Below are 26,141 nucleotides of genomic sequence, written 5' to 3' on the forward strand. Positions count from 1 at the left end.
CAGATTCCCTATTATTGTTATCCCCATTGTACAGGTGGAGAAAATAAGTTCAGGGAAGTTAAGAGTTCAGCCCAAAGTTACCCACAGAGTCAAGGGAGAGAGATGGAAATTCATTTCACATTTTCTGGCTCCTGAGTCATTTTCATCAGACCATGAATACAAAGAAACAGCTTGCAAATGTTAATGAACAATTCCCTTTGGTTCCATATAAAGTAGAGCCAAAAATGTCATTTTGTAGGGCCCAGAAGTGAATTCTTGGCCCAAAATAGAATTGCCATCAATTTCCATCTAAAATTTAGGGTATATTTAGATCAAAAAGTCAGCAATAATATTTCTTTGCCTGCAGTGACTCACAAAACAAAAAGTTTCCCAGCAAAGTTCTCTGCTGCAGGCTGGTCATCAGTCTTTGAGTGACCAGACATGAGATCCGTGGTGCGTATGAGAGCATCACAACCACAGTGAGTCTGAGGAAGCCCTCGTCTAAGACCATGAGAGAGCCAGGTACGTGTTGTATTCTTCCTGCTGAGTGACTCAGTAGGGTGGGGAGGAGAGGGGTCAGTGAGAATCAAGGCCTGCACCAGCACAGGGCATGTTGCCTGAGGAATTAGATATGTGTTTTGGGTAAATGCTCGTTCTCCACCTGTTATGTTTCTTTCATCTATATGAGAACCCTGGCCTTCCTCTATTCCTGCATTCGCTTCATTCTTATTAGTGAGTCTGGAAAGAAAAGCAGGCCAGGTGCAAGTAGACACCTTCCCCTCCTTTTTGTCTTTTGAGTGGGCTCCCCACAGAGCTCAGAGTCTCATTATGCTCTCCTATGGTTAAGTCTCTCTCTCCTGAGAAGCCCTATCACCTCTTTGGAAATTTTTCTCAGAGAAGCTGCTTTGGTTTATGCCTAGATGTCCCTCAAAGCCTCATACACTCATAGGTGGGGCTTTTGCATGTGAGTGGACTATAGATGCATGGTACTGGATCATGGTGTGTGATACTGGATTAGCTTACTGATTGGTTTAGCATAGTTCTGGGTGTGGGTGATGGAATTGCTGTAGAGGAAAGATCCACCCTGGGTGCGGATGGTACCAATCAATAGGCTTACAGCCTGGATGGAATAAAAAGGGAAACAAGGACGTCTTACTGCTTCCTCCCCACCATGCCATGGACTGTTTCTCCTCTGTGATGCCCTCTGCCATGCTGCTCTGCCTTGGAGCCAGCCAACTATGGACTGAAACCTCCATAAACTGTGAGATAAAATGAATTCTTCTTCCTTTAACTCGTGGGTTCCCAGCAATGAGAAAAGTAACTAAGAGAGAACGAACCTCTGGAACAGAGATTAGCTTATGGGGTTTTAATAGAAGTCCTTAGTCTTAATTTGAAAACAAAGCCAATTTTCTGTTTTTCATCCAGTACAGGGGATTAAACTGAGGGCCTTCACACGAAGCTACATCCATGGCTTCTGTTATTTATTTTTTTACCTTGAGTCAAGGTCTCCCTAACTCAAGGTCTCTCTTCTGCCTTTCAGTGTTGAACTTTCCATCTTCCTGCCTCAGCCTGGTGGGATTATTGGTGTGCACCACCATGGCCAGGTAAGGCTAAATTTCTTATGTCAGTTTCTTACGGCATGAAAACTACATACAAGAAATTAATCCGTCCATGTTTCCTATAAACATCCACTCAGAAAATAGATATTTAACCTAACCCTTTTACAAAAGAAGTCAGTAAAGGATAAGTAAGTGCTCAAATATGTAAGTGTGACGATTAAAACACATTTACATCTGTGGGGGCCAAGAAAATTAAACACTGATGCAAAAACAATTAGATATCAATTTGTAAAAGAATGAAGTTGGACCCTGATTTTACAACACATATAAAAGTTAAATGAAACTGGGCATGGTTTTAACATTAAAACTAAAATTCATAAAGACTCTCCAAAAAATGAGCCTGTTGCCTCAAGTTAAGCAATGATTTCAAAAGGACCAAGTGACCAGAAAATAGATAAATTAATATTCTCAGCAGAATAATTTAGAATAGCCAGAAAGTAAAACAATCCAAATTTCCATGAACTGCTAAATGTAGATACAAAAATGTGTTGTATACATTCAATAAAATGTTATCCAACTATAAAATAAATGAAGTATTGATACATGCTATAATATGGAAACACCTTGAAAACATTAAGCTGAGTGAAAAGAAGCCAGACACAAAAGAGCACATGCTATATAACTCTATTTATAGAAAATGTCTAAAGTAGGCAAGGTGACAGAGACTGAGTGTACTAACAGTTTCCAGGGGTCAGGGATACCGAGAATGGGGAACTGACAGATAAGAGGTATGAGATGTCACTGGAGGGTGATAAAAATGTTCTAAAATTAGATAATGGTGACATTAGCACAACTCTGTAAATGTACCAAAAGCTACTGAATTGTACAATTTGAAAGAGTGAATTTTATGGTCTGTGAATTCTATTTCAATAAATCTTGTTTAAAACTTGGTATTCATAACCATTTTGTAAAGGATGACACCCAAAGTAACTCTTGAGTAGAATGTAAAGCAGCAAGGAAAAAGATTCAGAAGTTAGAAAAATCTAGACAAATCTTCAAGCATTTTGATGAAGGCTCTAGAGCTTGGGTTTTTTTGTACTTAAGTGACTTAGAGATAGCTTCTAGTTTGGGTTAGATTGCATGGCAAAACAAGTAGATTTTAAGCTATACAAAAGCTTTGGTTTGAAATTCAATGCCTTCCAGTATTAAATCAATCTACTCAAACTTATCTACCCATTTTTCCATTCAATAACCTTTGTTTAGAACTATATTATTTAGTGTTTCCCATTAAATTTCATTCTCTACCACCTGCCTGTTTTGCTCTTAGAGTTACAATACCTCAAATGCCCTTCTAATTTGTCTCCATATAGGTCAACTTTACCTATCATTCTTTTAAAAAATGTATATTCACTTAACTGACAAATAATAACTATGTGCATTTGATATTTTGGACTGTATACAATTTAGATATTTTGGATATGATATTTTGGACTTTATACTACAAGTTAGAAAGACTCGAGCTAGCATAACCATCACTTTACCAACTGTGATTGTTAAGGTAAAGTTTCTACGTGATTGGCTTTGGCATATATCTCAGGGACTGGTGGAGAGCACTGCTAGGTATATCTGGGAAGGTCATGAAGGCGTTCCCTTGGGTCTATGTCTGGTCACCACTCCTGCTCTTGCACTGTTCCCTTGCTCTGCTTCCAAATGTCAGCCATGAACTAATTAGCTTTGCTCCACCACAACCTTCCACCATGTTGTGCCTCCCTTGGAGCCAGGGGACCATGGACTGAAACCGTGAGCAGGTTAAATCTCTCCTTCAAAAGTTGTGGGTCTTATATATTGTGTCTCAACAAGGAAAAAGCTGACTAATACACCAGCTTATTTTATGTGTATGTGTGGTAAGAATGTTAAAAACTATTCTTTTAACAATTTTAAAACCTATAATACATTATTCTTAGTTATTGTTACCACACAGTACATTGGATGACTAAACCTTATTCCTCCAGTTTGAGACGTTACATTCTGTAGACATCAACTTCCTTTTCTTCCATCTCCGTTCTTCCTTCACACCACCTAGGGCAACCACATTCCTACTGTTTCTATGGGTTCAACATCATTAGATTCCTTATATAAGTGAGATTACACAGTATTTTTTCTTTTGGAACCTGGATTATTTTGCTTACTATATTATGTCTTTATTTTCAGTGCCTGGCTTACTTCACTTAGCATAAGTTCCATCTGAGTTGCTGAAAATGACAGAATTTATTCCTTTTAAGGCTAAATGGTATTCCAGTATGTTTATCATCTTTTCTTTATCCATTCAACTGGGTTTTGTTTTGTTTATGTGTTGTTTTGTGGTGTAAAATCTTTGAACCCAGGGATTGAATTCAGGGCTTTGTGCATGCTAGACAAACACTCCACCACTGAGTTACTTCCCCAGGCTCCTGTCCTTTTTAATTTTACTTTTTTAGAGACAAGGTCTCACTGAGTTGTCCAGGCGTCTTGAACTCATGATCCTCCTAACTCAGCCTCCTGAGTAGCTGGAAGTATAGGCATGTAATACCTCACCATCTCCTCCATTCATCTGTTAATAGACTCTTAGATTGCTTCCATATCTTCACTATTTTGAAATATTCTGCAATAAACATGGGGGTGAAGACATCTCTTAAACGTATTGCTTTCATTTCCTTTGGACATACACCCAGAAGTGGGGTTGGTAGATCATCTGGTGGTTCCAGTTTTAATTTTTTGAGGAGCTTCTACATTGATTTCCATCATGGTTGAATTAATTTACATTTCCACCAATAAGGAACAAGAGTTCCTTTTCTCTACATACTTGATGACACTTGTTACCTTTCTTCTTTTTAATAACTGGCATTCTAACAGGTATTCTAACAGGTATTGCAGCTCATGTTAGTTTTAACTTGCATTTCCTTGATCATTAGTGATGTTGAGGAATCTTTCATATATCCATTGGCCTTTTTTATTTCTTCTGTTAAGAAATGTCTGTTCAGATACTTTGCCCACTTTTAATCAGGTTATTGTTTTCCTGCTATTGAGTTGAGCTCCTCATATATTTTGGACACGAGCTCCTTTAGCAGATGCTTGGTTTGCAGGCATTTTCTCTAATGCATAGGTCTTCTCTTCACCCTATTTGCTTTGCTGCATCTGAAGGTTCTTCAAACCCCTTATTAAATGCCATTTTCTCTATGGATCCACTGCTTAATTTTCTCCAATTAAATGTTCTTTCTCCATTCTTTGCTTCCCATTTTCCTCTGCTTTGCATCGTTGTAAATTCATAAAATTTCCTCCCTTTCTAAGGCTACCACTGTGGCTATTTAATTAGTGAATCACTGAGGGTAGAAATTCTACTCCTCTGGCATTTACAGCATTCAGATTCACTAGTGGTGGCCCACAAACACTTGTTGATTTGTATTCCATTATCTGCATAGTTCTACTTTTTCAACTTATTTGCATGTGTGAAGATGAAACGTGATACTTGATTACCTAACATTTAAAAAAACAGAACTTTAACCTATTGTACTGGCTTTTCATATTGAATGTTCTGACACAGGAGAACAATTTGGATTTTTATCTTAAAAATACAGAAAGCAGGATGAAAGATGAAATAGGTTTCCTAGTATAGTAACATCTAATTTATTTGTTCAGCATCTTGATGAAAGAGAATTTTCCAGTTGATAAAAGCTTACCTCTTCGAGTTCCAGAATCTGAAATTATTTTTATATATTTAGGAATAAAATTTTACTAAATTGTACAGCCTGTTAGAATGATTATTTGAAATAATTTGACATTAAGCTGTTTTTTAATTGAGAAGTCATCTTCAAAATTATCATAACATGGGAGCGAGAAAGAAAGGAAGGGACAAGAAAAAAGTGAAAATAGAAGAAAAAAAATGGAAACAAAGCTTTTGTACAGAGGGAGGGGAGGGGGCTTGAGGGGGAATGGGATAAAATAAAATAAAATTTATTTTGAAAATTATCATGGCACGTTAAGCATAGAACTCACTTATCTCATAAGTCGACTGGCAAATAATAAAGTACATAGCCTTGGACCATGAACTGACAAAGTCCCAGTGAGATACGTGCTCATAACCCAAATGTAGTTACCTCCCATTTGTCAGGTATTTCTCCCCTGTGGAACGTTGTGTCTTTGAGCACGGGGGCTGTGCCTTCCATTTCTCTGTATCAATTTTATTGTGCTTCCATGTGTGCAAAACACCAGTTATTGCTGACTTTCATTTTATAAAAAAGAGACAGATTACCCATTAAAAGGCAAATCCTGCTTTTCAAAAGTTGGATAAGATAGTTGGTTTTTTTTTTTTTTTTTTTTACTTTAAATAAAAATCCAGCTGGTTAAACTGAAGCCATTGAAATGAAGCTTAATTGAGGAATATTTTCTGGCCATGAGCCTGCTATCTTTTCATATGATTGTAAATTGGATACAATTTTATTCACTTCAAGCTCTTGTCCTTCAGTATTTTATTCCACTGAGACCAGTAAATAAGTGTTAATAGTCACACTGAGCTCAGTTAGGCTACTTCCTTCACTTAAATTACCTATTTTAATTGTAGTATTGCCAGCCAACCATTTGCTTGTTGACATTTTTATGGAATGATTGTGCAAGAAATGTGTATATCTTCATATATCGTTTTGACCCTTCACTCATCCTCTTTATCTGCCACTTGTTTTACCTGCAATATCCTCTTCTTCCCCCATGCTTTTATCATCCCTCCCTCAAAGCATGCCTTCTTTTTCTCCTATAAAAGATGCCAATTTATGTCCTTCAGGAAGGAGGTCAACTCTCCTTTTCCATGTAACATGACCCAAGAGAATGTGGAGGCTCCTTGGTGATGGAGAGCTGTATCTTCTTTCTTTGAAACAGTGTTGCTTTGTTTTTTAGAGAGAGTGGAGAACAAAATAGGTGAGGTGTGAAAATGTCTGAAAACGATAAAGGATTGCTCATCAAAAAGGCTGCTTTTCTGAAGCTGTGTACTTTGTGAATACAAAGCATTTACTACGTAAAGCAGCTCTCTGGTAATGGCAACACGTGAGACCCGCTTTTCATGCCCACAATTTCCAATTCCATTTCCTGTCTAATTTTATGACCTTGGAGTCATGCTCAAAAATTCAAATTCCTCCACTGACCTTGTCAAGTGTTTCTTCCTATGAAATATTCACATAATAATATATTTGTCATGTAATATGTGACAAATAATATGAAGTCACAAGGCTGAGCCCGATGGAGATATATTCAGGGGCAGACAGCATAAGAGTGGGTCAGGGTAGAGAATATTCCTGGACATGTTGAGCTTGAGGGTCTTCTTGGGTATCCAGGTGGAAATAGCCCTCATGCAGATGAATACACATGTTCTCCTTGCAAAACAAAAAATTATATCCTGGTAGATATAAAACAGTCACTGGATTTTCAAGTATTTAGCATGTACCAGATACCTTATAAATGCTTACTATGCACTAATTCATCTAATCTGCACAATATCACTGTTTAGAAGACATAGTTTTCTGTTTTCAGATTAGAAAGCTAATCTGAAGTTCAGAGAAGCCTAGAAATTTGCTTAAAGTCACTAATAGTGATTTACACTAACAGTGTAGTTGGCATTCCAAGTTAGGCAGTCTCCACTCTACATTTTACCATTACAGGATGCATTTTCTGTTTCTACATAAGAATTATAAGCATGTGGATGCCAACTGCCATCATAGTGATGGGTATGATCAGCGTAGTGAAAGGAGTGGGTCTCAGACAGAAACCCAAGGAATATCCAATCTATGGATACTCTCTGTGGTCTTTAAAATCCATGTTGGACCATGGATTTAGTTCAGTGGTTCTGCCGCCTGCCTTGAAAGCACAAGGTCCCGAGTTTGATCCCTGGTACCAAAAAAAAAAAATCCATCTTCTCCTCTGCCAGTTCCTGAGCATCTATGTGTGTCTGTACAGATCCAAAATTGGGAAGTTTCTTCTTAATCCAATCTACCTTATAAACCAAACCAAGAGCTGTATGTGTAGGCCAGGCCTGTCCTCTGAGAAAGAGAATGGACTTGAGTTTGTACTTTGCACACAAAAGCTCCTTATCATTAGCTTTGAGACAACCTATTACTGGAACTTTCTTCCTCTTTCTATTTCCTCTAATATATTCTTCTCCAGCAACCTCCAAACAGCAAATGTGACCGTGCTCATATTTGTATCTCTAAACCACCTTATTTTTTCCCTAAATTCTTCCCCAAACTTTCATCTCTACATCCACAAAAATATTTCTCACCTCTTCTGCAAAACATACGTACCTTTTTCAGATAGCCAATTTATATAATGTCCTATTTAACCCATTTCCATCTCCCTCTCATTATAAATCACCATAATTGCTAGTATGCATAAGCAATCCTTGTGCAGATGTTACTGGAAGAAAATATTTATTTGTTTCTCTGAGTTTATTTACAAATTATCAGAAAATGTGGTGTATTTTATTTCATCGAAGGTTCAAGTTATTTGATATATATAACATATACCATGCGTGTATGGCCAGTTGACTAGAATTAAAATTCAACAATAGCCTCAAACCTAAGCTGTACTGAAAATAATTTAATCTTTTGTTGTGATTCAGAGAGCACTTTAGTGTTTTGCAGAGTCTCAAGGTTATCATTATCACTGTGCTATGTATGTAGGGAAGTAATAAAGATTTCTAGTCCATGGGTTATCAGACTGATCATCTTTTACTTCATTTTTTTGGATCACCTTACTGCCTCATTATACTGTGAGATCTTAGAAAGCCAGAATCATGCATTCTTTTTATTTTTTACTTCATATAGGACTTTGCACAACTAGGTACAAAATTTATATTTTTATTTTCTAGATCAGAGCTTAGAATTCATGGGGAGATGCTCATTTTAATTTCCTATCTTTCTCCCTAATTATATATGCCAACACTTCAGTTACTTTTCCCTTCCATAACTGGAACAAAATACAAGCACTGACCCCTCTACCCTCTGTTGCTGACTAATGACTTGTGACCCTTTGAGTATATTTCTATCATTACAGCAGACAACAGGATCCCAGATTTCGCTAATTACCAGATATCTACTTATCAGCATATGGGGTGATTATATTTCTTTCCCATAAAATGAAGCATGGCATACAAGCATACAACTTGCTTGGGTGATGAACTATGAATGCAGGTAACATTCTGATGCTCTACTTTCGAGCTCTCTCTTTCCCTAAAATTAATTGTTTATGTGAAACTGTCACAAGTTCAGAGGATCTGGAACAATGCAACAACATGGAAAAAAAAAAAAACTGCCTTCTGAAGTTCTCAAACCAAGAGCCAGCAATACATAAGCAAAAAATATAAAAACTTGCATAAAACCATATAGATTTTGTGTTTGCTGTTTATCCACTCATAACTTAGCATAAACTGACACAATGATTACTTTATAAATGTCTTACGATGTGTTTCTCTCCATAGGCAGTATATTCCTTCAGGTTAGGGACCATGTCTTCTGAAGCATTTCTTTATTCATAACATCTTGCCATGTAGTTGTCAGGTAGTACTTCTGAAATGAATGAATAAACGAAAAATCAATAATCTTTATTTCCATGGTAAATGTGATAATGTTATCCACTGGAACATGTCTTTACTGTTTAGAATTAACTTTTTGCCTTTAGGGGAAAAGTCAGTCTGAATTTTTTCTTAGAGCTGCTAAGGAATCATAAGTTGATCCTAGATAGGGGAAACCTATACTAAACCTAATATGTCTCCTCTGGCCCATCTTGGCTTACCTTGTGCACCCTCCATCTTTTTTTCTGAAGCTGTATTTCTTCTCATTTTCAAAACTTTTGTTTGTGCTCTTGCTTAGATGATTTTCCTCCAATACTAGCTTCACAGTGGAAGGCCCCTCTCTCAGCTTGCTCTGCCACCTTGATCCATCAAAAAGCACCCTAGAACACCCCCTAAGAAAGGTCCACACTAGCCCCATGTGGAAATAGATAAGCCATAACAGACTTCACTCATCTGCTTAAGTTCCAGATCCCCTTTGTGTTTTTAAAGCCCAAATTTCTCCTGGTGTGTAATTCTCATTTCCTTATTAAATGATTCAAGGAAAACTGGAATGCTGGGGAGATCAGGTATAAGAAGCTTAAAGTGTAAGTAAGCTAAGGAAGAATTTGAGATGGTCACTGCTCATCTCCCAGATAGCTAGGAACATGTGGTGATACAAAGGATCCAGACAAAGGCCAAGGCATTAAGCCAACACTAACTGATCAAGGTTTTGGATCAAAGCATTATTCTCTTTGAAGCTAAAAGTTCTGAGAAATTAGGGAACAGTGAAGCATGAGAAGTAGATATAGAAAGGTAATATTGTGCACCGAGAACAATATGGGATGAGGAGACTGATACAGCTGTGCTCGGGTTTCAAATCTACCTTGTACTTGAAATTGCTCATATGAGGATGAAAATTGTTTACACGAGGTCAAATTTTCTTTTTGAAATATTTGCGTTAATAATATGTGTTAAACACATACACATACCTAATTTCAGTTGAATTGCAATACATGTTTATGGCACATTTTTCTAATAATTTAAGCTTTTATATATTTTTCTCAGAATTCTTATACATGTCTTAGTGTAGACAAGTGCTTTGTTTGGTTTTTTTTTTCAGTAAATCTGTAGTAGTAAAATTTCTGGGTCAAAAATACATTTAGCTTTATAAGAAACTGCCATTTTTTTCAAAAGTGGTTTATTATTTTACACTCCTGTCAAAATTATCTGAGTTACAGTTATTACATGTCTTATCAACACTGGCTATCAAAAGTCATTCTAGTTTTATTCATTTAGTGGATTAACTATTGTCATTCATTGTGGTTTTAATTTGTAATTCCCTTATCACTAATGATGCTGAGCATAGTTTTCTGCCTTATTTGTCATTGTGTGTTTTCACTCAAATAGTGTCTGCTTCTCTTATCTTTGGAGGTGAGTTAGCAAAATATTTCCACTTCCATCCAACAAATTTGCATCTCTTAGTCCAGAGACCCTCAGTCCCAGGGGAAGAATGCTTCTACCAGAAGATACAGTCATGTTTCTATTAAAACTTGAATTTGATGCGGCCATGAAGGCAGGTTAGGTTCCCCATGCCAACAAATTAATAAGCAAAGAAGGGAGCTAATCATTGGCTAAACTGACTGATGTTGACTTTGAAGGAAGAACTCAGTCTGCTACTGCAAAGGATACACTGAGGAGCATCTTAACAATTCCATGACCTATCAAAAAAGTTAATGTAAAATTACAAAAAAAAAATACTACTAATAGCTCTTAAATTTCTGGATAAAAGTCTTAGATCACCCCCCTGACAAGGAACCATTAGTATCTGAGGTGTTTTATGAGAACAAAGGGAATACAGAATGGATAGCGGAAAAAGATAGTTTTAAATACCAGCTATGACTATGTGACCAGTGATATAAATAAGAACTAATAGTCATTAATGTCTTCCTTATTTTGATATCAATAAATGTTTGGACATATTAATCACTTTAATATTTTCTATTTCCTAATAATATTTCTATTTCCTAAAAGGATTGCCAATATGTCTCAGTATTTAAGTGCAAAAATGCTCAATGAAAAGAGGCATGAATGTCACCCAAAGAAATGGCAGAGAATTTGTACATTTTTTTGGAAGAGAGTTAATGGAGAAATATGAAAAATGAGTTGTGTGTGATGCCACATTGACAATGAGTAATGATGACTTGGGACTGGATTAATTTAGCTAAACTGGAACTAAGTGTCTGAGACATTACTTCCCTATATATTTCTGGGTTAGGATTATTCATTTACCTGTGTGCAGGATTTGCAGAGTGGAAGAGGGGAAGCAGTAATTTTACATTCCAGTGGCTAGTGAATGATACTAGGCAACATGGCCACTCATGTAAATGTCTATTGATCTACTAGCTAGCTATGTCAATGTGAGCTGCACATAAACCCATAGCTCCTCAAGTTCCCCCAGACCTTCCTCCTCAGAGTCTCCATGTCCTAGTCCATCTCATAGCACTTTGTCAAAAGCCACATGCTCCGCTCAAAGGTCACTGGCATCACTGAGGCTGAAACTAAGGACAGACATGGGTTTCAGTTTGTCCTTATGTGTTCTTGCTTCTCTTTGGTCCTCCACTTCCCATCTACTGCTCTTTCCTAACTGCCAGCCCAATTTACCTAAAGCTTCCCTCCACCATCAGTATACATCTAATTCTCCAGAAACCTGCTGTTAATAATGTAAAAATTGAGTTAATTCAATAGTCTGTGAAAGTACCATTTTAGGGTCAGAAAGAGACTTCACAAGTCTCTGGTGTCATTTTATCATTTGCAAGGTTAGTGTGCATTTTAGTATCCACACTGGATAAAGAATACATTTTGAAGGGAAGAATCAGAGAAGAAGAGACTGTGTAGGGGAGTAGTTGACGTCTTGTTCTAAAGATGGGAGGCACAGGGCAAGTGATAAGTGCCACTAGAAAAGAATGGCCACAGGGCCAGGATAATGATGAAACACAGAAATCAAACCACTAGTTGCTATATAAACTAGTATCACATTTGCTGTGTTTATATACTTAGCAGAAGCTTCCAATACATCACTCAAGTATTATCTGAGAAGATGTATTTAAGAAGGACAATTCAACCCAAAGTCCCAGGGATAAAGTATTTCTTCTGGAAAATTAAGGGACTTTTTCGTTATTAAGAATAAAAATTGTATGATATTTCTATTGTTTTTGCTCTGACATCTTAGATAGGCTAAGTCACTTCTAAAAATTAATTTTAGAAATATTTTCCATCTTCTATATTTACCTGAAATAGTTACTAAATAAATTGAAAAATAAGTAAATGAATGATAAGGAAATGAATGAGTTAATGAAATAAAATTCAATAGATAAATATTCCTATATAAATCACATGAGTCATACTGTTAACGCTAAGACCATATGATCTCAATTTTTTATTTGTAAAGAGTCATAGTCATTTGAGACCATTTTGGCTAATCTGTTTCACATAGAATAATGTATTCTAAAAAATATACTAAAAAATTATTTTTGATGATAGATAGTTTTAACACTTAACCTTTTTCCCATGTCTACAGTCTACATTTCTTTCACAGTTACATAGTAGGATTGTTTCAAACTAATAGATTATTTTTATGAAGGTCAGTTCTAAGCACTATTCTCTTATAGTTCTGTCACCTTTTCCTCATTTACAGAAAATTTAATATATTTTAATGTTTTGATGTTACTCAGCATTTGGCTTATTATATCATATAGCCAAAGACAGTAGCTGATATTAAGGGAAATCCAAACGTGGAGATAGGTCATAGCATCAGTTCATTTTAACCCATCCATCATGGCAGCCATCTGTTCCACTGTGAAAATATTCTCATGTTTCCCAAAACAGTGTGACTTGAACTCCACCAAGAATAGTCCCATGATGGTCATTGATGATCACACAGGCCCTAGTGATATTAGTATTCACACTAAATGAATGCCATTTAACTGAATGAGAAGTCCATGTTATTTGTCCATTTACTGACCCTTCCTAAGCCTACTGCAAGGCATGTTGAGGACTTAAAGAGATTTTTCTTTCCTATCCCTTGAGCTGAATGACTCATCACTGGCCTTCTAAATTAGAAAAATCTACGTTTGTGTCATGTTCTTAGTCTTCTTCCCTCATATCTTACAGTCGCCATAATGTTGCCAAGAAAATGGTTTATTCGGTAATCTGATCACTTCTGCATCAGCTTTCAGCCCCATTTATATTCTGATAAATTATTTGGGTTTTTTTTAAAGAGATGTATGTTTGGATACCATTGTTAGGGCTGAAAGGAAAGCAAGGAACCTTATTACATCTCAGGTAGATGTTGTATTGCAAGAGTTTGAATGTCTTTTGATATTTAGATGATCGAAGTTCACAATAAAAAAGCATAAATTCTAAGAAATTATGTAGCTGTTGAAATGAAGTTGCCATTTTCTAAAGTATAACACCCATTCTTGTCATGAAATTTTATTCAAAATGCTGAACTGCAAATCACAGAGAATGAGATATTGGGAAGGAGATACCAGAGAAAGAACAGCAACAAAGAAATCCTGATAGATTCCTTAACAGTGTAAGTCACTGGTGAACAACAAAACACTGTTAAGATTGCTTTAGAAATTAGGTCTTGACCTGACTTTTTGAAAAATAGCACAAAGTAAATTGAAAACATAAATGGATACATGTTTTAGAGAGAGATTGGAAGAACTACCTTTCAGTATAATGAAGATGAAAATGTTTGTTCTAGCAAAAGACAAGCATTAAAATTAATGATGCCAATCCTAAAAAGGATGAACTATTCAGTTTCTGGAGTATGCATCATATATTTATGTCACTGGTATGTATGTAAAGGCTGTGCCTTGACTCTGGAGCACTTGGGCCAAGAGGAGCAGCACCACACAGAAGAGCACACAACTCTTCCGGAGGCGCCGTCTGCCCTGCCAGGTACTCTTGAGCTGGCCTGAAGTGCTCCTGGAGAGGCATTGCTGTCCTCCCTACCTGGCCAGTTTGTTTATCTCCCCACAATCGGTGCTCTGCTCTGGCTTTCTCTCCTTTCTTGGCCCTTTTCACAACTCACCTGGCTCTGGATTTATGGGTGTTTTTTTCTAGCACCAGCAAAGCCTGCTGAGCCAGCACAATGCATCGCCCAAGGCAGATTCCCTGGCCTTCTAGCTCAGCCCTTTAGATTCATCATATGTTGCCACTGGGACCAACTGCTGCATCCTGTATTACTGTTCTGACCATTTTTGTGTTTATTGTTCTCTAAGTTTCAGATTCTAACCCAGAACAATACCTGACCCCTTGAAGTTCCTGCTTTAGGAGCTTTGGGTCAGGGAACAGGGCAGCGACATCAGCATTTGCATGAATTCGACTCCTAAGGAAAGCACAAATTAAAGAGAAAATAGTTATCAGTCAGCAAACAAAAGTCAGGACTTTACACAACAATAATACTTGGATCAAATGATGAATATTAAACCTAAAAGTTCAAGCAAGAAAAACGTTTCCCTGTAATATGGTGATTATAAAGTTTATCCTATTTAAACTCTTTTGGATGATTTCATGGTGTGCCATGTGCCATTTTATTTATTTACTTAATAATAGCTCTTGGAATGACCAGTCTCCTTGGGACTTCGCCATGGGGAGCTGGACTGATCAAGTCACTGAGGTACCCTGAGCTATAGTTTCTACATCCATCAAGGGGAAATAATATATACTCAGTAGAGTTGCCTTAAATATAAGTACTCAGTGATATAGCTACTATTATGAAACTAAAATTACTATACCTTCTCTGTATAGATAGATATAGATACATACACGGAGATATAGAGATCTATATGATATATAGATACATATCTGAAACATTTTAGAAATCACTCTGGTGTGTGTGTGTGTCTGTGTGTGATATAGATACTGTACTTGGTGATATTAAAGAAATGTTTCAACAAAATGATGGACGCTCCCCCACATGGCACAATCTGTGACACTATTTCACTTTGCCTATTTCTTCCTTCTTGTCTCAGCTCCTGAGTCCGTCAATGCTCCTCTTGCTAATGAAGCTTATTAAAAGTCTGCTTTCTCAGTTCCTAGGAACAAAGTGAAGAGAAATGGGGGAATTTCCACATTCTTTAAACATTCTGTATACATTCTGTGAATAATAAATGTTTTTCAAAATACAATATTGTCCCTTCCGATGTGTTCTTCTTCCACCTGAAGCACCATTAGTGTAGAGGGATCCCAGAGAGAGGCAGGTTGCAGGCTTAAGCCAGTCTTCACCGGAAGTGCTTATCTTTGACTTCCTGGTTGTGTTGAAACTTCACGCTGCCTACGCAGCTTCAGTGAATTGGTGCCTCTACTCCTGTCCATGTCTGTAGGCCTGCCTCCCTAGGTGAATGCCTCTGAGAGCCCAGTCCCCACAGCAGAGCTGGGGAGCTCAGGTAAAAGTTATCCTTGCTTCCCGTGTGCTGATGGATGCGTCTTTCACAAGCACTCTGGTAACTGGTGCCTTCTCCACGTCTTCCCTAAGAAGTCCTGTCTCATCAATTTCCCGGCACGTGTTGGAACTGCCGACTTAACTAACATCACTTCCAAGGCTAATTTAGTTGAACATTTTACTGTTTTAATTTATTTCAGGTACTTAATATAGTGGGTATCAATATATTTGCAATTTAACATTACTCCAAAGAAATCCCAATTATAAAAGATAGTTATACACATTGATTTGTTTTCCAGATGATCAGCCTAGTAACACTTTAGTATTTCTCAGTCAAAAAACATATATTGGCCTGTATAAAATGTCCCTTAAATCCAGATAAAATTTTTAAAATCTAGAAAACCTAATGGTATCAAGTGAGAATTTGAGCTTAGGAGTTGACACTCCTCTAGTGTTTGAGACTTTCTTTCTTTCTTTCTTTCTTTCTTTCTTTCTCTATTGGCACTATTGGAGATTGGGACATCACTAAGTTGCTAAGTTGCCCAGGTTGGGCTCATAATTGCAATCCTCCTGCCTCCTCCTTGAGTGCTGAGATCACAGAATCCCCCACCATGCCCAGTTTAGGGATTCTTAACTCCTAATAGCACGAAGCCCCCTTCCTGTCTTTACCTCTCTTCAAATACTTGAGAGTGAGAGAGAGACTTGTGCTTTTGCAATCCATGAAGACTTCAGAATTTAAGACTTAATTTCATCTATCCTTAAAACAACCCTGTGAGGTAAATTGTATTGTTCTCATGTTAGAAATTTCAAAAGAAGGTTCACAAAGTAAAATAACTTTCCACAGGTCAAATGATTACTATAGATCAGAATCAGAATTTGAACCAAGTTCCATCTGTTACCAAGATCTACTATATACTCATTTCATCAAATAGAATGTTTCCAGGAAAGATCATAAAAATATAGAGAAATAGAGGGGAATCAAAAAGTGGGAAAAGGGATGTAACAGGGTAAAAATGGATACTTCTGAATGGAGAAAAATATATTTAAGAAACCATCAAGAGAGACAACTAGGAGACACATAGTTGAGCCATGAGTGAGGAAGAGGCAGCTCCTCCATTTGGGTATTCTGTCTGCTGTAAGGGAGGCAGCAGAGTTACATTTGGAAAGGGAGACAGGACAATCTAAAGACCTTAAATCCTGGGCTGAGGAGCTGGATTTTACTCCAGGTGCCACAAGTAACCTGGGAGATATCTGAGAAGAGGAATGCATCTTCCAGCAATGTGGAAGATGTTTCATAATGAGGAAACACAAGAACAATACTTGGGTTGGGGGAAGTTATTCAATTACCAAAGAGCCCTGAGAACAGTAGAAAGGGCTTTGGGTAAGTTGGAGACCTGAGAAAGGAGAAAAAGGGATCAGTCACTTTCCAGTCTCTGGGACAAAACACTAGATACCCACAACCTAAAGGAAGAAAGGCTGCAGTTTCCAGTGGGTTCAGTCCAAGGTCAGCTGGCTCCAAAGCACAAGCTCACGGTTGAAGGGCTTGGCAGAGGACAGCAGCAGCCCAGAAGCCAAGAAAGGGAGACAGAGAGGAAGAAGGAGAGGGAGAGAGAGAAGCTGGGGACAAGAATATATGCATCTGGGCCAGGGATTTAGCTCAGCAGTAGTGCCTGCCTGGCAAGCACAAGGTCCTGAGTTCGATCTCCAATACCAAAAATAAAGAACGCCATGCATCTTTCTGGCTGTGCATGCCTATAATCCCAGAATTCTGGGAGGCTGAGTCAAGAAGATTGCATGTTTGAGCCCAGACTGTAAAACGTAGCCAATTAGTGAGACCCCATCTCAATATAAATACATAAATAAATAAATAAGAATTGGGAATGTAGCTCTGTGCCAAAGCCCCAATGCCACAAAAACTTCCCAGTGCCACAGAAGAGAAAGAAAAAAAATGAAGAAGGGAAGAAAGACCCTCCAGGTCCTCCCCTTAGTGACTATCTCTAAGCAAGCCCTATCTCAGGAGAGCACTTTCAGCCGCTGAAGTCATCAGTAGATTCACTGATGAGTACAGCACCTCCATGACCTAATCACCTCCCAGACACCTTCCAAAATGACTTTGAGGGGTCATTTTAGATCTGAACCCTAACAGGGAGGAACTGAAATGTTAGAGGAAGGTGAAATGTAGAGAGGGAAGCTATTCTACTTGGGTTTTTCCTGTGCTTTATGTGCAAGTCCCAGTGTACATCTAGCAGTTGTGGGATTTTGATCCAAAAACAAATAGAGAGTTTAGCCAATACTGAGACAGTACCATTCTAACTCAATGCTAAGGAACCTAAAATAAACATTATCTTAGAGTGATAGGGTAAAAGTAGGAGAAAATAAAGCTGACAGATGAAACTACACAATTAAGCTTGATATCTTTTAAGCTGAAATTTCATTTTTGGAAAGAAAAAGGAATGTGCATTGGGAAACTCAAAGGACTATTTGATAAAGTATTTGGGAAGAAAAAGGAATGCAATTTCTGGCTCCTGGTTCGATTCAGGAGTGGCTTCCAGCTGCTCACTACCTACCTGCACCTTCTCTTGCCATTAAAGATAAAATAAAGTGCAAATAAAGTTGGAACCATGCATATAGAGCAAGTACATACAATTTAGATAAAAAGTGATAACACGGTATGAAATAAACAAGATAAAACAGCAAACTAAAAAACATAGAATAGATAAAATACAGTAAAAAAAGATTTAAAAAACCAAAAAGGATTAAAGAAATTTAAAGTAAATAAGTAAATATTGACTAAAAGGGTGCACTAAGATAGACTAGTTTAGGTCAATGAATTCAGCTAAAAGAACATCCTTATTAAAAATATAGAAAAGCACTACAGAACTGAGGCCTAACCCTTGGTTCAAATTGACCTATTGTTTTCCAGCATTCACTTGGCCATCTCTTCATTCTGAGACTGGGATTCACTTCACAAGGTCCACCTCCAAGAATTAGAAGACCATGGTAAATGCACTAAGGTAAGGAAAGCCCCAAACACTTGTTCTTTAAGAAAAATGCTATTTCCAACACCTGGGCTTTGTTACATGTTTGGCAAATAGTTGAAGAGCACCAGTGAATTCGCTCTACCTACTTCCTGCATGTTAGCAAAGTCTCTTCTCCCCAAGGAGATGGATTGAGAACAAGCAGCAGTGTATCAGATGTGGGCAAGCAAAGGGATGCAAGAACCAAAGAAGGTCTTCACCCAAGGCTTTTATGGATACCAAGGGGGATTTAAAAATGTAAGACATGTTTGCTTCTTCTGTGTGACGATGTTAATACTGAAATAGAGTGGCTCACAGATAAATCATATGGAGATGGATCAGCGAGAACCACTACTAGAAAACCCATTTGTGACCACAGTTAATTTGATGTTGGAACGCATCACACTTTTGATAATAAATCTCATATCATCATGGATGAGCCAATAACTCAAAAATTCAGATTAGTGACCAGCCCTGAGGTAAAGTTGGCACTATTATTTGGCCAGAGAAAAATCAAATTTGGTGGCTCTGGCTGCAGACTCAGCCATTAGCTGGACAGTCACTGATGATTCAGCTTTTGTGCCCCCAAGTTCTTCATCTATCAAGTGGGAATAATGTCATAGGGCTGTTATGAGGAGCAGACACACCGATACACTGAAAGCATTAATTCATGGAAAGCCTGGTGCATATAAAATGGGCTCAGTAAATGTTTGCTATTATTATTATTATTCCAATAGTAAGGGCTTTCTTGACATTTGGAAAAAAATAATCACTGGAATATCTGGAATTGCTAAAAGAAATCTCAAAATGCAGAGCAGCCACTCTGTCTTGCTATAAATCCAAGACAAATGGGGTGGAAGCAGGAATGCAACCTTCAAACAAAATTTCTAATACAAACACCTGACCTTTTAAGAGAAAATTTTGACCAAATGTCAGTTAAAGATAAAGGGCACAAAAATAATAAGAGCTAGCATTTATTGCACACATACTACAAGCCGGGCATGGTTCTAAGCATTTAACATTTATTAACTTATCGATCCTAATAATGACCTTATGAGGTAGATGCTACTATCACTCAATTTATAGTAGGAAAGTGTAGAGTAGTTAAATAACTTGTTCAAGGTCCTAAAACTAGTTTGTTTAGGAGCCAGACCCAAACTGAGGCATTAGATTGTCTTACTAAGCCTTCTAAGAGAAGTCTGGTAAAGTAAATTTAAATTGTCTCCTTTTCACAGAAGTCTGTACTTATTAAGCCTTCCTATAACCTGTTTCTCTTTGGGATCCTTTAGTTGAAACTTCTATTTATATGAACTTCAATGATGTGAGCCTTGGTTTCTTGTTCTCTCTTCCATTATCTCTTCTGGGCTGAACATGAGTCACTTAGAGCCAAAAGGCAGAGAGAGAAGGTAAAGTCTGGATCAAGATCTATACACACAAAAGGAACCAACTTCATTTCAAAGCCTGAGAGTAGAGCGTCCATCTGCTTTCATAGTGTATTTGTGATGTATGAGAGCACAGAGGTACACATACAGATGATACCACACATTGTTGAACAGGATAATTCCAAAATCAACATACCATATTTTCAAAATTGTTCAAAAACAAAATTCTGACATCTCAGCCATAGACTTCACCCAACATTTCCTCTCTCTGTCTCTCTCTCTCTCTCATTGTCATTTCCAATAGTTCTACCTATTTGCTTTCAGTCATCCCAACCCTCTCGCCCTCTCACTCTGAAGACATCAGACTATGCAACAACACACATGGAACAAAACACTGATGACAAAGCAATTGCTCAGCAAGGCGCCTTGGAGAAATACAGAGAAAATGCACCTGAGCAGAAAGAAAATATGCCGACTGGGATAAAATATGGACTACTTCACACAGAGGGACTGTAGTGCAAAAATAGCAACAGTAATTTGTAATCACCATCCCTGTCCACTGATTTATGGGCAGGGTTGCAGGGGTCCCACAAACCTAGAATCCTAAAGGTACCACAGAGCACTGTCCAATCAATTTGCAGGGTGAACTCTGCAGTGCGGGTCACCCAAGGTCAGTGGTCATTTAAAATTCACTGTGCAGGGAGAGCTTTGAAGGAATCCCTCAGTCAAATGCGATTAGTTTGCAGGGCAATGGAGGGTCCATTCAGCCACTGAGGTGAAGTCATGCAAAGTGACCTGAATTGGGGCTGGCCTTGGGGCGTCTTATTTACCAAACCAAATTCAGCATGCTTCAAAATGTTCAAAGTGGCACTGGGGTGATTTCTTTCCTTTAGTTACCTGACCCAGTCCTGACCCACTGTGATGACCAAATAGGCCCCTGCACTCCACCTTGGAGTTTCAAAGAAAGGCAAACTTTGGTGTTCTCACTTGACCACCAGGATCATTTTCTTTCTAGTCTTCTGTTTCTGATAGCAATGTATTTGAAAACTATGGTGACTCACATAAAACAGGAACAATGAGCAATAACTATTGGCAATATTTTGAGATGGGCCTTTTAGCTAGTGGCCTTTCCCTTTTTGTAGATTGATGGCACCTTGAGTTTTTCTTTCCTGTGTTTTGTTGTTGTTGTTGTTAGATGAGCCTTTCTCTATTTAGAAAAATCTAAAAATCCTCCAGAAGACTGGGGGGTTCTTGAGCAGGAAGACAAAGACACGGTAAATTAGCAAATTGTAGTCTCCTTGATCTGAAATGAGCTTAGTTAAAATAAAAAGAGAAGACTCTAGGAGGAGCTGGCTGTGGAGTGTGTGACTGGATAACAGATTGGGGAAGAACAGAAGGTCAGAGATGTCTACCCCTAGGGACACTGACTGGTGGTCACTCAGGAGCTGGAGAATGTGGTGAGCAGGTGACCAGTCTGGCAGGACAGTCATGGCAGACGTGAAGGACTACTAAGCCCGTCCTCCTCCTCCTCCTCCTCCTCCTCCTCCTCCTCCTCCTCCTCCTCCTCCTCCTCCTCCTCCTTCTCCTCCTCCTGTGTCAGTATCTATATGAACTGAACCAAAATCTGCAGGGCTCCTGGGTCTAGCAACCCTCACACTTTCCATCTGATTAAGGAGGCCCTGTAGCCAGTCTGCTCCCTCTTGAGGGAGGTCCTTCCAATCATAGTAGAATGCAGCATAGTTGCCAACAAGAAACAAGGGGAGCCTGCATTCTTCACCCTCAGACAAGGGAGAGTAACTTGGGCTTTTTGTGAGGCTACCTGGATGTCTTTTTATTACTATAGAAAGACTCATTGCCTTTGAGTTCCTCAGAAAAACAAACCTTAATGACTCCTTTTATACCTGAAGTATTTTGAAATATATGTATATCCTTCATTTAAACCCAAGATAACTAGAATAGGCCTTTAATGAACACGTAAAATGTGACTCACGGCTTCACAGCTTTCTGTCGTCACGATCGTATTGTATCCAAGCACATTATTCAGGGAGCTGCAAATAAACAAAGATTCTGAATGTGTCTGACATATAGTAACAAACATCATGTTGACACACATGGTAAAAGATATGTATGAGTGCGTATGGAGAGAGTTAATGGCATCATTTGTTCAGCCTCAAACCCCACTGGGAACAGTCACTTTGGTCCTTCCAGCTCAGGCAAATTGGTGCTCCATGTGAGAGGACAGCTTCCTTCTCCTGACCCAACTACCCTTGTCCTACAGCTATCACATCCATCAGCTCCCTTCCCTCTCCCTGGAGGATATGCAGGGAGCAAAAGGACTGGCTTGCTGCTTCTCTGCTTTTCCCAGAGGGATGGGCCGGCAGTGGGTTGCTACTTAACCAGCAGAGAGAGAGCTTGCCTCTGGGAAAGTAAGCAAACTTACTCTCTAGCTTGGAAAAGAGTCAGATTTTCTCATTCTAACCTGTGCTGGTAAACAAAATGCTACTCTTTCTGCCTTATCAATGATGGAGCAATAGCATCAGTTTTAAAGAACTTCTCCACAACCTACAGAGCATCAGACTCAGAAGTTCTCAATGCATGGTTTCCCATGGAAATGTCGGGGTTCCTGCCACTTTCATCTATGGTCATCACTCTTTATTTTCTTCTTTCCCATTTTATTCCATTTTGCAGCTTCTGTAAATGGTAGCTGCTTTATGAATTTCCACTGACTAAATAATAATCAAAGAGTGGCCCTGGACATCCCACTGTCTCCTGGAACTTACTTCCCATCATCAGAGACACAACTAGACTAGACAATTTCAAAGTTGTATTCCAGATCCTAAAGTCTTCCAAGGTTATGACACTAGCACGTTAACTAGAACCACTTGTTTTTCCCCTTGAGCTGCTCTCTTCCCTGAATTAGCACAGGTGGATTTCTTAAGTGCTTCATGAGCCCCACTACCTGGATTTCATCTATAGTATACATCTAAAGAAAAAGATTTCTCAACAGAAGGAGGGGAGCAGAGCAGAACAAGGAAGTCTGAGAGCAAATTATGGCAGTGCAAGCTAGGCCAGCGCAAAGGAGCGAGGCTCTCAATCACATGACCACCCAGCCAGGAGGGATGGCTGGGGTCAGGGTCCTAAACTAATGTTCAGTCTGACTAACACAAAATAACCACTCACTGTGCACTCGTTCTGTCTTCCGTGTCAGTTTCCAATGGCAAGAAAGAGGTGAAGCTGTTACAATCAATGGAAGGCCATATTTATGGTATCTGTTAAGGAACACCATAGTTTATACATCACTGCAGGCTAAATCATGGCCCCCAAACATATCCAGGTTCTGGTCCTCAGGAAGCCGACAATGTTACCGTATGGAAAAGCTGGCTTTGCAGAAGTAATCAAGCTAAGGATATTGAAAGAGATTATTCTTCATTAACTGGTTGCTGCCTAAATGCAATCACAAGTGTCCTCATAAGAGGAGGCCAGAGGGAAGCTTGACAGAAGAAGTTGGCACTGCTGGAGATAAAGCAAGATTCTGTGCTGCTGGCTTCTAAGACAGAGGACAGGGAGAGGACGAGAGAAGGCACTGTGTGCCATTGGCAGCCTCAAGAAGGAACCAGAACAGCCTCTCTCCCAGATCTTCCAGAAAGAACCAGCCCTACTGACACCTTCACTGTAATTCTGGATATCCGGCTCCCAGAACTGACAGATAATTTTTTTTAAATTGCTGTTTTAAGCCACAAAATTTGTGTGAATTTGTTACAGCAGCTATAAAAAGCAAATGCAAACACAATCCTCCTTGTGATGTTAGTGGCCCCTTGTCGATTGCCTTTGGGTAGCCTAAATAACAGAAATAATAAAAGTCTAGTTTCTGGAACTGAAAACTGTGGACCACAGTAGCAAAACTCTTCTACAAAATCCCCTATTGTTCTCGGGCAGCACTTTCCATTTTGATTCACTCTTTTCTTCCAGATCAGGAGCGGGTACAGTTTCTCTACTGTGGTCCTATGAGAAGGACATGGTTCATTGATTTTGCATGTAACTATAAGGAATCTACTAGGATTTAACAGAAACATGTCACAAGAAAGTGCAAAGTCTACATACCAGTAACAGGTTCCCCTGCTCTCATCCAAATGCACCTATTCTCCCTCACATCCTGATGATAGGATACTTTATTCATCTTCTGTAGAACCAGCATCACTGAGGCCCATCTGGACTGATGCTAGCCTACTACTTCTCAAACTTCAGTGCATATGATAAGCATATGAATCACTGGGGACCTTGATAAAATGCAAATCCTGATTGCCCAAGTCCAAGGCAGGACCCAGGATTTGAAATTGTAATGAGCTCCTAGGTGACACCAGCACTTCTGGCCTGCAGACCATACTTAAGCAGCAAGATGCTGGGAGTTTGGCCTCAAGAAGATTCAAGTTGGTATTTACCAACAGCAGTCATGTGGAAATCACTACACTGTGCAGACTTACTTTCAAACACCCTCTCTGATGTGGCGCTCTATATATATCATCATGCCTGTCCTTCCCTGGCCTTCTAACAACTCCTGCCTGGAGTAACCACCAACTTACAGGACTGTTTTATGCTGCTACTAAATATTAGTTAGTCTCCAGTGCTTCTCCTGGAATCTCACCTTACTGTTTTCTACTCTACCCCGGTCACATATTCCCCACAGGTGTAAAGTCACTCTTCCTTAAATAAAGGCTTTTTCTTCCTATCATGGATTTGTGCTTAGGCATAGACTCAGCAGAGTGTGAGTCTTGTGAGCAGTTATGGGACCGGCATTCAACCCACAAGCCAACCGGCCAGCAGTATCTCAGAACCTATTTCTTTCTCTTCCTGTTTTAAAACTGCCACTCCCTATTGAATCCCTTATTGATTTCCATTTTGAGTCTGAGTAATGACTCTGGTCTTTAGTTAATTTACGGAGCACAGACAACTGGTATGCCCTGCACGCCATAAAGGATCAAATATTTCCTCCTCTGCCTGCTCAGGTCTCACAGAGCCTGTTTCCTATTCCATGGAAAGGGTTTCCCAGCTCTCTGCTGGCCTCTCCTGGCGTCCTTTAGAACTGTGCTCACATAGGTCCTTGGAGCTGGATTCCATCGCAGATCATCACAGACCCACAATGGTCTAAGAGCCTTAGGAGGCCAAACAACCTGGGAAGTTGAACTGGGCATCTGCTGCTTTTATCAGTATTTTCTTTTAAATAAGAAGTCCTATATTAATGTCAAAACATACCATTCCTAACAAAATTTAATTCCTAACCCAGAATGAAAATCACAAGAGCAAGCACACAAGAAGAAAATTTCAGAGCATATTAGAAAAGAAAGAAGCCCATTGAGCTATAAACCAGTGCCTGCCACGTTGCTGGAAGGATTTCAAGAAATATCATCCCTGGGCCTCACTCCAGTTTAACTGAAAATGCATTTCTGAGGGTAATCCTGATTGTTTATATTTTTAATAACCTTCCTGGTGATTCTAATGGGTATGAAGAGCTCCTTGATTAGACTTTAATGTATATAAGGTCTATAGCTTGTGTCTAGATGTCCCCCCAAAGCCTCATGGAATCACAGGTGGGGCTGTTTCTAGAGCATGTGACACTGGGATTATTTCACAGTGCAATGCTAAGATCAAGGGCACTAGGATTAAGGGTGTGAGTTCTACCTTCCCTAAGTAGCCTGAATAAGATAGAAGAGATAGAAAAGATTGTGGCCATCCCTTATTGTTCTCCCCTGCCTGCTTGCTGTGGACTGTTTCTCCTCTACGATGCCCCTCTACTATGCCACCCTGCCTTGGAGCCAGCCAACTGTGGACTGAAACCTCTATGAACTGTGAGCCAAATAAACCTTTCCTCCTTTAACTTTGAGTGTCAGGCATTTTGTCCCAGCAATGAGAAAAGTAACTAAGATGAAAAGGGGGATCAAAATACACAGTGAATGTTTAAATTTTTAAAAATTATTCCAGTAAAAGACACATTGCTATGAATCTCTCCCAAAATATTCCCCCTCTCTTCAAACACATTTATCCCATCATACTTGCCCTTTTCTGAAGCAGTTCTGGAAGTCCTCTTTCCCAAGAGTCTTTATGAGGTATGATCAAAAATATGTTCCATGGAAAGGCATGTTCGTAAAAATGTGACAATGCATCCTCATCCACCTTATTCACTGGATC

At 38.9% G+C, this 26,141-nt stretch overlaps 1 long non-coding RNA gene across 1 annotated transcript; it reads left to right on the forward strand.

Annotated features, from left to right (window-relative positions):
• Nucleotides 1-352: 352 nt before the first annotated feature.
• Nucleotides 353-25,828, forward strand: LOC106009780 (uncharacterized). The gene is made up of 4 exons (XR_001183781.3): nt 353-501; nt 1,520-1,583; nt 18,483-18,573; nt 25,240-25,828. It is a non-coding gene; the product is annotated as an uncharacterized LOC106009780 (long non-coding RNA).
• The last annotated feature ends 313 nt before the right edge of the window (nt 25,829-26,141 follow it).

Source organism: Heterocephalus glaber, unplaced genomic scaffold (assembly GCF_053883595.1).
Source record: "Heterocephalus glaber isolate CG9 unplaced genomic scaffold, H.glaber_assembly_v1.0 deba00000122, whole genome shotgun sequence".
Lineage (NCBI taxonomy): Eukaryota > Metazoa > Chordata > Mammalia > Rodentia > Bathyergidae > Heterocephalus > Heterocephalus glaber.